Here is an 11,250-nt window from a genome sequence, read left to right as displayed (position 1 = left end):
CAGATTGCTGGAATATTGGGACCTCTTCTGGGACAGGTGTGACCTGTACAAACAGGACGGGTTGCACTTGAATCTGAAGGGGACCAATGTCCTGGCACGGAAATTGGGGAGAGCTTAAACTAGAACAGCTGGGAGGTGGGAACCAAACTGAAGTGACGGAGGAAAGGGAGGTTGGCTCATAAATAGAGAAAGCTTGGAGACAGTGCGAGAGGGAGGATGGGCAGGTGATAGGGAAGGGATGCACTCAGACCGATAGTTTGAGATGTGTCTATTTTAATGTGAGGAGTATGATGAATGAAGTGGATGAGCTTAGAGCATGGAACAGCACTTGGAGCTGTGATGATGTGGCCATTACAGAGATTTGGATGGTGCAGGGGCAGGAATGGCTACTTCAACTGTCAGGCTTTAGATATTTCAGAAAGGACAGGGAGGGAGGCAAAAGAGGTGGGGGTGTGGCTCTGTTGATCAGAGATAGTGTCATGGCTGTAGAAAGGGAGGAAGTCATGGAGAGGTTGTCTACAGAGTCTCTGTGGGTGGAATTTAGGAAAAGGAAGGAGTCAATAATTCTACTGGGTGTGTTTTTATAGACCACCGAGTAGTATCAGGGACATCAAGGAGCAGATAGGGAGACAGATTCTGGAAAAGAGTAATAATAACAGGGTTATTGTGTTGGGAGATTTTAATTTCCGAAATATTGATTGGCATCTCCCCAGAGTGATGGGTTTAGAATGGGTGGAGTTTGTTAGGTGGGAGAATAGGACCAATCAAGTGTAACAGTGGAAAAGTGTGTATGAAACCAGAGGAGATGGCAGAGGTACTTAATGAATACTTTGCTTCAGTATTCACATTCACGATGGTAAAGGATCTTGGTGATCGTAGGGATGACTTGCAGTGGACTGAAAAGCTTGAGCATGTAGATATTAAGGAAGAGGATGTGCTGGAGCTTTTGGAAAGCATCAAGTTGGATAAGTCACCGAGACTGGATGGGATGTACCCCAGGCTACTGTGGGAGGTGAGGGAAGAGATTGCTGAGCCTCTGGCGATGATCGTTGCATCGTCAATGAGGACGGGAGAGGTTCCACAGGATTGGAGGGTTGCGGATGTTGTTCCTTTATTCAAGAAAGGGAGTAGAGACAGCCCAGGAAATTATAGACCAGCAAGTCTTACTTCAGTGGTTGGTAAGTTGATGGAGAAGATCATGAGAGGCAGGATTTATGAACATTTGGAGAGGCATAATAGGATTAGGAATAGTCAGCATGGCTTTGTCAAAGGTAGGTCATGCCTTACGAGCCTGATTGAATTTTTTGAGGATGTGACTAAACACATTGATGAAGGAAGAGCAGTAGATGTAGTGTGCATGGATTTTAGCAAGGTATTTGATAAGGTATAGCAAGGCTTATTGAGAAAGGAAGCATGGGATCCAAGGGAACATTGCTTTGTGGATCCAGAACTGGCTTGCCCACAGAAGGTAAAGAGTGGTTGTAGACAGGCCATATTCTGCATGGAGGTCAGTGACCAGTGGAGTGCCTCAGGGATCTGTTCTAGGACCCTTACTCGTTGTGATTTTTATAAATGACCTGGATGAGGAAGTGGAGGGATGGGTTAGTAACTTTGCTGATGACATAAAGGTTGGGGATGTTGTGGATAGTGTGGAGGGCTGTCAGAGGTTACAGCTGGACATTGATAGGATGCAAAACTGGGCTGAGAAGTGGCAGATGGAGTTCAACCCAGATACATGTGAGGTGGTTCACTTTGGTAGGTCAAATATGATGGCAGAATATAGCATTAATGGCAAGACTCTTGGCAGTGTGGAGGATCAGAGGGATCTTGGGGTCCCAGTCCATAGGACACTCAAAGCAGCTGCGCAGGTTGACTCTGTGGTTAAGAAAGCATATGGTGCATTGGCCTTCATCAATTGTGGGATTAAGTTCAGGAGCCGAGAGGTAATGTTGCAGCTATAGAGGACCTTGGTCAGACCCTACTTGGAGTACTGTGCTCAAATCTGGTCACCTCACATAGAAAGGGTGCAAAGGAGATTTACAAGGATGTTGCCTGGATTGGGGAGCATGCCTTATGAGAATAGGTTGAGTGAACTCGGTCTTTTCTCCTTGGAGTGATGGAGGATGAGAGGTGACCTGATAGAGGTGTACAAGATAATGAGAGGCACTGATAGTGTGGAAAGTCAGAAGCTTTTTCCCAGGGCTGAAATGGCTAGCACGAGAGGGCATATTTTTAAGGTGCTTGGAAGTAGGTACAGAGGAGATGTCAGGGATAAGTTTTTTTTAATGCAGAGAGCGGTGAGTGCATGGAATAGGCTGCCGGTGGCAGTGGTGGAGGTGGATATGATAGGGTCTTTTAAATGACTCCTGGATGGATAAATGGAGCTTAGAAAAATAGAGGGCTATGGGTAAGCCTAGGTAGTTCTAACATAAGGACATGTTCGGCACAGCTTTGTGGGCTGAAGGGCCTGTATTGTGCTGTAGTTTTTCTGTTTCTGAGTAATGTACATTTCTGCAGATAGCATTACTAGTCAGGGAAAATGTCATGGCAGTGCTCAGTCAGGACAGACTGGAGAACTTGTCTAGTGAGGATTTACGAGTAGCACAAAGAAATAAGAAAGTTATAACCATGTTAATGAGATGATATTATAGACCACCCAACAGTATGTGGGATTTGTGGAACAAATTTGTAGAGAGATTGCAAACTGATGGAAGAAACTCAAGGCTGTGATAATAGGTGTTTAAAAATTTCTACATACTGACTGGGACACCCATACTGTGAAAGGGCTGGATGGAAAAGTTTGTCAAATGTTCTCAGCAAAGTTTCCTTAACCAGTACGTACAAGTCCCAACCAGCGAGCGTGCGATACCAGATCCCCTATAAGGGAATGAGGCATGGCAGGTGAACTTGCTAAGAGTTGGCAGTAGATACCAGGTTCCCTATAAGGGAATGAGGCATGGCAAGTGAACTTGCTGAGAGTTGGCAGTAGCTTAGAGGAATGGCAATCCAGTCTTGCAAAACAGGAGGAAGCAAAATTTATGATATAGCATCTCACAACAGCAAGGTAACTTCTACAAAAGAAAAGTGAAGAGTAGTTACTTTGTGCATAACCTGAATCCAGCCACTACCTTGGGTTTACTGACAATAGTTTTGAATGGGATTGTGCCCAACAACCAGCATATGAACTCTGCACTGTGACCAGTAATTCAACAGCTCATGAACTTACATGTGGAAGGGAATTCAAAATCCTAAGTCCTGGTTGCAATTCTTTGCCACCACTATTTGTCACTAATTACATAAGGGCGATAAACAAGATGGTAGCGCATGTGGTCACAGAGGCTCCAATCAACAGTACAATTTATTGTCCTGTTCATCTTCTCTATGACCGGTAAATACTGCTGAACATAAAAAACATTAAAACCTGTATGTCTACCTCGCTAGCGAGTGGAATAATGAAGATGCTGCGGTCTACTACAGCAACTTGGGGAAGTAGTGCTGGTATTCGAGCAAGACTTAAGGCAGATCCCTGCAGGCTCACACTACCGACAATTCTACTCGCTAACATTCGGTCGTTACAGAATAAAATGGATTTCCAATGGAAATCTGTTCCACATCACACACGTCTGCTCTAACTCCATCCTCCCACCATGCTACCTGGGATAGGGTTCCTTTTGTCCTCAGCTACCACCCCACCAACCTCCACGTCCCGTCCAACACATAATTCTCGGGTATTTCCACCACCTCCAACTGGATCCCATCACCAAATACATCTTTTCCTCCCCCCCAAACTTTCTGCTTTCCGCAGGGATCGCTCCCTATGCGACTCCCTTGTCAATTCGTCACTCCACCCAATTTCCCTCCTGGTACTTACTCTTGCAAGCGGAACTAGTACTACACCTGCCCCTACACCTCCTCCCTCACTACCATTCAGAGCCCTAAACAGTTTTTCCAGGTGAGGTGACACTTCACCTGTGAGTCTGTTGGGGCCATTTACTGCGTTCAGTGCTCCCGGTGTGGCCTCCTGTATATCCGTGAGGCTTGACGTGGATTGGGAGACTGCTTCACTGAGCACTTACGCTCCATCCGCCAGAACAAGCAGGATCTCCCAGTGGCTGCCCATTTTAATTCCACTTTCCATTCGGATATGTCCATCCATGGCCTCCTTCACCATTGGGATAAGGCCACACTTAGGTTGGAGGAACAGCTCCTTATATTCAGTTTGGGTAGCCTCCAACCTGATGGCATGAACATCGATTTCTCAAACTTCCAGTAATGCCTCCACCACCACCAACCACTGCCCCCTTCACCAATTCCCATGGAGATGAGGGAATGCTGCACACTCGTCCCGACACAAACTTGGCCCCAGGACTCCAGGCTCGCCATCCAACGAGAAGGCCTAATCTCGTTTCAGGCGGACAAACATGCTGCTACCTCCGGCAAGACCCACGGAGGATGTTTATGTACCTACACCAATAAGAACTGGTGTATGAATGCCTCGGTAGTTAGTGGTGAAGTGCAGGACCTTCTGCTTACTGAGGGAGTTCACTACCATTGATCATTGCTGTTTACATCCCACCATGCAAGTGTTGCGGAAGTGCTGCTGGAGTCGAACAGCACTCTAAGCAACCTCAAAGCCTCTCACCCTTTCTTACTGGTGACTTCAAAAGTCCCGCTCAAGTTCTACCAACATGTCAAATTGGCAACAAGAGGGCAGAATATATTACACCTGAGCCCCTGCCCTCACCTCGGATACCTGGACCATACCATCCATTTTGCTAATCCCTGCACTGGTTAAACAAATGCATTGAGGATGTTACTGTGATTAAACACTACTCTGCCAGGGCACACCAGAAGCCATAGCTGACTGCAGAGGTTTGTGCATTGCTCAGGGAGTGGAACGCTGCCTTCAGATTAGGGGACAGGTCAGCAAGAGCTGCACTGTCCCCTGCTATGAGAAAGGCACACACAAAGTCCACAGACACTTTTGTGATATCATGGACACGGTGCATTTGGCAAGGGATACAAACCATAACCAATTACCTACCACCCACTCCACAATCTCTTTGACCCACTGACCTCAGGAAGGAGCTACATAAACATTAGGACTTGAACTGCTGGACTGGGTAACAGCTTCTTCCCTCAGACTGTGAAATTAATGAATACTCTGACCCCACCAAGGTCTCATCATTTGGACAGCGAGCTGCTTACTGTTTACCTGGGCTGTGCATTACATGCGTATCACCCAAACATGAGAAAATCTGCAGACCACATGCCCTGTTCTCAAGGAGGAGGTACAGGAGCCTGAAAGTGCACACTCAGTGATTCAGCAAAAGCTTCTTCCCCTCTGCTATCAAATATCTGAATGAACACAACCTATGAACACTACTTTTTTTTAAAATCTCTTTGCACTACTTATTTAACTTTACAGAAAGGGCAAGATGAGGGCACACCAGTCCTCATCGAGGTATCAGAGGTGGAAAGGGTAAGCCATTTCAAGTTCCTTGGTGTCCACATCTCTGAGGATCTATCCTGGGCCCAATATATTGACGCAGTTACAAAGAAGGCATGACAGCAGCTATATTTCACCAGGAGTTTGAGGAGACTTGGTATGTCACCAAAGACACTTGCAGATTTCTGCAGATGTACCACGGAGAGCAGTCTGACCGCCGTCTGATATTAGGATGGGGGTTTGGGGGGAAGAGACACTGCAATGGATCAAAATAAGCTGCAGAAAGTTGTAAACTCAATCAGTTCCATCACAGCCACTAGCCTCCCCTCCATGCAGGTTATCTTCAAGGAGCAATGCCTCAAAAAGGTGGCAAACATCAAGTATGCCCATCATCCACGATATGCCCTCTTCTCATTGCTACCATCAGGAAGAAGGTACAAGAGCCTAAAGACACACAGTCAATGATTCAGGAATAGTTTCTGCCCCTCTGCCATCAGATTTTCAAATGGACATTGAACCCATGAAAACTACCCACTCTTGCCCCCACTTTTGTGTATATATATAAAAAATTTGAATTGATTATAGACTTGTAGCAATAAGGAAGCAGACGTCCCTACTACCATACACTTTTCTACAAATACTCAACATTATTAAAGGATGCTTAAAAAAAGTCTGTTTTCTGTCGTCTCTCAACATATTCCACACAAAAGGACCCTTAGATCCAATACCATTTAATGTGTTCCCAGCATCAATTACATAAACACAAGAGATTCTGCAGATGCTGAAAATCCAGAATTACACACACAAAATTCTGTAGCAACTCAGCAGGTCAGGCAGCAACAATGGAGAAAAAGAACAATCAGCATTTCAGGTCAAGACTCTTTATCATGTTTATTCCCCTCCAGAGATGTTGCTTGCCCTGCTTAGTTTCTCTTGGCATTTTGTGTGTTGCTCCAGTATCAATGAATGCTTCCTGAGGAACCAGGTTTGAAAATATTCAAAAGTACTACAAAAACTTGAAAAATACTTTATGCTAATTGTGCCATAGTCATGACCTGTGGGGTCCCTGGTTTCCTCTACCTCCTTTCACCATGTTTATTCTACTAGTCTATCAGTCCAGCTATTCTATATTTGGTCTTCTACACCTCTTTCCTCTTCCACATTTTTCTTGCTTCTATTTAGAAGATGTTCTGATCTATTTTGGATAGACTTTGAATTACATCTGTCACAGGTTTTCTCACTCATTCTGTTCATGTCTCTTTGCAATGCTCTGCTCCCACCTACAGTACACACTCTATCTGGCATTGCTGGTTGGGGAGTCCGGGATGGAGTGACACATTCTAAAATTTAGAGCCAGACCTTTCAGGAGTGAATTTAGAGAGAAAAATAATAGCAAGCAAAAGGTGATAGAAAATTGGAGGATTCTTGTAAACTGCTATCCAATTGGCAGATTCTTTTATTAACGAAAATAATTCCAGAAATATTGAGCAGTCTTAGCTATTTACAGCTGAGAAATATCAGTACAATCTTTTAGAAAGCATAACAGACTCAGGAGATTACATGGCCATCTGTTCCTTTATTCCTAACAATGCTATTAGCAAATGGAAAAAGCAATTCCTTTTTCAAGTCAAACAGCTAGAAAAGCTGCGTCACCAGAGTAAATCACAGGACACATTCTGTCAACTAGAAATGTATTCCCATTCACCATCCTCTGCCTTCACAACATAGGTCACTACCTGTGGCAAAGAATTCCACAGATTCACCACTCTCTGGCTGAAGAAACTCCTCATCTCCGTTTCAAAAGGACACCCCTCTATTCTGAGGCTGTGTCCTCTGGTCTTGGGCTCTCCCACCATAAGAAACATCCTCTCTACATCCACTCTTATCAAGGCCTTTCACCATCTGATAGGATTCAATGAGGTCACCGCTTTTTCTTCTGAATTCTAGTGAATACAGGCCCAGAGCAATCAAACACTCTTCATATGACAAGCCATTCAACCCTAGAATCATTTTTATGAACCTCCTTTGAAACCCCTCCAGTTTCAGCACATTCTTTCTGAGGGGCCCAAACTGCTCACATTACACCAAGTGAGGCCTCACCAGTGCTTTACATCCTTGCTTTTACATTCTAGTCCTCTTGAAATGAATGCTAACATCGCATTTGCCTTCCTCCCGACAGAGGAAACCTGCAAATTAACCTTTAGGAAACTGATGCACCATCAATAACTCTCTCTGAGACGTGAAGTCGAGATATTGGCTTTTATTGACTGGAAGAAAGAACAAGCAGTAGTTGACCACCATACTACATCCTGGAGAATGAGGGCCGGGCTCAGGCCTCAATCGCCTTTATACCGGGGTCTGTGGGAGGAGCCACAGGAGCAGTCAGCAGGGGGCGTGTCCAGACAGGTATATGTAGTTCACCACAGAAACCGTGCACAAGGACTCCCAAGCCCCTTTGTGTCACTGTTTTTGTATTTTTTTCTCCATTTAGAAAAGTCTACCCTTTCATTTCTTCTACCAAAGTGCATGACTTATTACTTATCGACACTGTATTCTATCTACCATTTCTTGGCCCATTCTCCTAATCTATCTAAATCCTTATGTAGCCTACTTCCTCAAAAATGCCTGCCCCTCCACCTACCTTCATATCATCTGCAAACTTTGCAACAAAGCCATCGAGTCCATCATCCAAATCTTTGACATACAACATAAAAAGAATCGGTCCCAACAGACTCCTGTGGAGCACCACTAGCCACTGGTAGCCAACCAGCAAAGGCTCCCTTTATTCCCACTCTTTACCTCCTGCCAATCAGCCACTGCTTTATCCATGCTAGAATATTTCCTGTCATACCATGGGTTCATAGATTGTTAAGCAGCCTCGTGTGGCACCTTGTCAAAGACCTTCTGAAAATCCAAGTACACAGCATCAAACAATTCTCTTATGTCTACAACACACACAAAATGCTGGTGGAACACAGCAGGCCAGGCAGCATCTATAAGGAGAAGCACTGTCAACGCTTCGGGCTGAGACCCTTCATCAGGATTGACAAAGACCCTTCAACCCTGACGAAGGGTCTCGGCCTGAAACGTCGACAGTGCTTTTCCTTATAGATGCTGCCTGGCCTGCTGTGTTCCACCAGCATTTTGTGTGTTGTTTTAATTTCCAGCATCTGCAGATTTCGTGTTTTCTCTTTTGTCAATCCTGGAGGGCTGCCCTTTAATGTAGCACCTAACTCTCTATGCAGAACCTCATGACTTATCCTACCCATGTCATTGGTACCTACATGGACTATGACTTCTGGCTGTTCACCCTCCCACTTAGAATGCTGAGGACTCAATTGAGATATCCCAGACCCTGGCACCTGGAAATCTTGTTCTCACTGCAAAACCTCTTGTCCATTCCACTAATCCCCTATCATCACAGCGTGCCTTTTCAACCCCACCACCCCCTACCTTCCCGAGTCACAGAGGCAGGCTCAGTGCCAGAGACCCGACCACTGTGCCTTTCCTGTTAGGTCATCCCCCAAACCTGTTGTTGAGGGGGATGGTCACAGGGGTACTCTGCACTGGTTCCTTAACCCTTTTCCCCTTCCTGTCACCCCGCCTCCTGTGCTCCGCACCTTGCGTGTAACTACCTCTCCATATGTCCTATCTATCAACCCTTCAGCCTCCTGAATAATCCAGAATTCATCCAGTTCCAGCTCTGACTCCTTTTAGCACTCTGTGGTGAAAGCCATTAGGTCAGAAAAGTTTATTTCATCTTTAAAACACTTGGTTTAGTCTCTGCCATACCTACATTTGATAAGCTTGCAAAATCCTTCAGTGTTGACCACAATTCTTGCTTAAGTTTCTGATATCCACTTTTTGTAGTTACTATTATTCATGTATCCCATTGGTTTTCTTTATTTTGCACTGATTCCATCCAATTTCTGTTCTTTCCTTTCAGACAAGCACTTTCCTTTAGCTCAGAGGTCATTGAACTGTGCAATGTGCCCGCTTGAAGTGCTGTGAAGGAACATTTCAGAGGGCTGTAATATGCAGGACCCAGACATCAGACTGGTGCCCCTCCCAACCTTGCTGTTTTAACAACTGTCCAAGTTAATCAAAACATAGGAGGGAAGTTGGAACTTCCAGCATTATAATGTCTACAAGCTGGGTTCCAATTCCTACTATTTGACTTACAAAGTTCACCTGCATGGGGGATGAGGGGAGGGAATGCCAGGATCAAATGTGATGAACATTACTTTGCTCAATTCTCTAATAAACTCCACTCTCCAAACAAACTTTTAAATTGCAAACACATCTGAATTCACCTACCTGGTTCTTCACTCTTATTGCTTTGCAATGCCTTGTCTAAGGTAGAAAAGTTATTATTAGCATTGTGTTTACCAGAGTTTGGAGGAGGAAATGGACTTGTAACCTAACATTTGCTGTATAACAAAGATAGACTGGTTCAAGCATACCATCCACTATTTTTTGGCTGATAGTAAAGTCACAGAATCAGAACCAGTGTGCTGCAAGCAATTCTATATTCACTTGGTGACAATTTAGACACATTTTCCTGAACAATGCCTCCCTGGGTTTAGACTGAAACTGATTCAGTACATCCTGCTTTTTCAAAGTGGTTGATCAGAATTCTAGAACCATGTGTTTTTTTTTGTAGAGATCAAGTTCTCTAAGCTAGCACTGCTAGGGACAAACTATCATTCAAGATTAAGTTCAGAGTGTACTTTTAAGTGCAATTCTTAATTGTCTCATGAACTGAGTTCTTCAAATTGGAGGCTAGTATTTAAAATTAAAAGTGTAGATAATTTAAAGTTATGCAACTGTTAACATTTCAATTAAATATACACTAGATTGCGAAACATATTGTGCACAAGTCCTATTTGTCTAGTTTTGATAGATGGGACATACTCAAAACAGGCCCAATTCAAAAAAGATTGAAAAACACTTTTCAGCTTTTTTGTTTCTCCTACTTCGTTTACTTACAGTTCCTTTGCACAAAATTCACATCTGAGAAAGTAAAACACTCTTGGATTTCAGGACTTACATACTCAAGAAATAAACACGTTTGCAAGCCAGCTTTGATATTGTTAACATGTGCACAGTCCAAATTCTCAGTTCAGTTTTAGTAGAAAACATTGAATGGCTTTTAGCTGTCTTTACCCGTAACTGCCTTCCTGGAGTCATCGAGAGATACGCATAGAAACAGACTCTATGGCAACATCCACAGTAGACCAGATAAATCCCTAACTGAAGCTTTTTCTCTTCGTTTTGCCTGTCCGTCCACACTGAAATGGCGTTTTCCTCCTCCAAAAATGGAGCTTTTCTAAAACGCCCTCCAGAGTGTGTAAATTTGAAAACACCGATTTTGCAGAGTAGTGTGGACGGGGTAACCGGAAATTTTTAAAAACACTGTCATAACGTGCCGGAACAGATGGAGGTGGCAGCATGGCATTTCATTGTTTTCTTGAACGCTATCTAACAATTTCAGAACAGACGGCAATGAGTTATAAATGTACTCACCAAATACTTTGACCCATAACTTACTGAATAAGTATACTCATTTTGCCCTGTTTTCTGTCCTTGCTTGTATGAAGGTGGTTTACTTACTCTTTCAAGTACTTCTCTGACAATAGATGTGTAACAGCCTAATGTAACATTGTATGGAAATACAAGATAACGCTGATGCAGATATGTTTTATACATTTAACAAGGTGCTTTATTAATGCAACAGAGTTAGTCAGTTTTTCAATGTTCGTCATCAGCCAGGTCATACTGTCCGTGAACTCCCTGTCAGT

The sequence above is a fragment of the Hemitrygon akajei genome, chromosome 17 (assembly GCF_048418815.1).
Source record: "Hemitrygon akajei chromosome 17, sHemAka1.3, whole genome shotgun sequence".
NCBI classification, from domain to species: Eukaryota; Metazoa; Chordata; class Chondrichthyes; order Myliobatiformes; family Dasyatidae; genus Hemitrygon; species Hemitrygon akajei.
Note: the sequence above shows the minus strand (reverse complement) of the source record.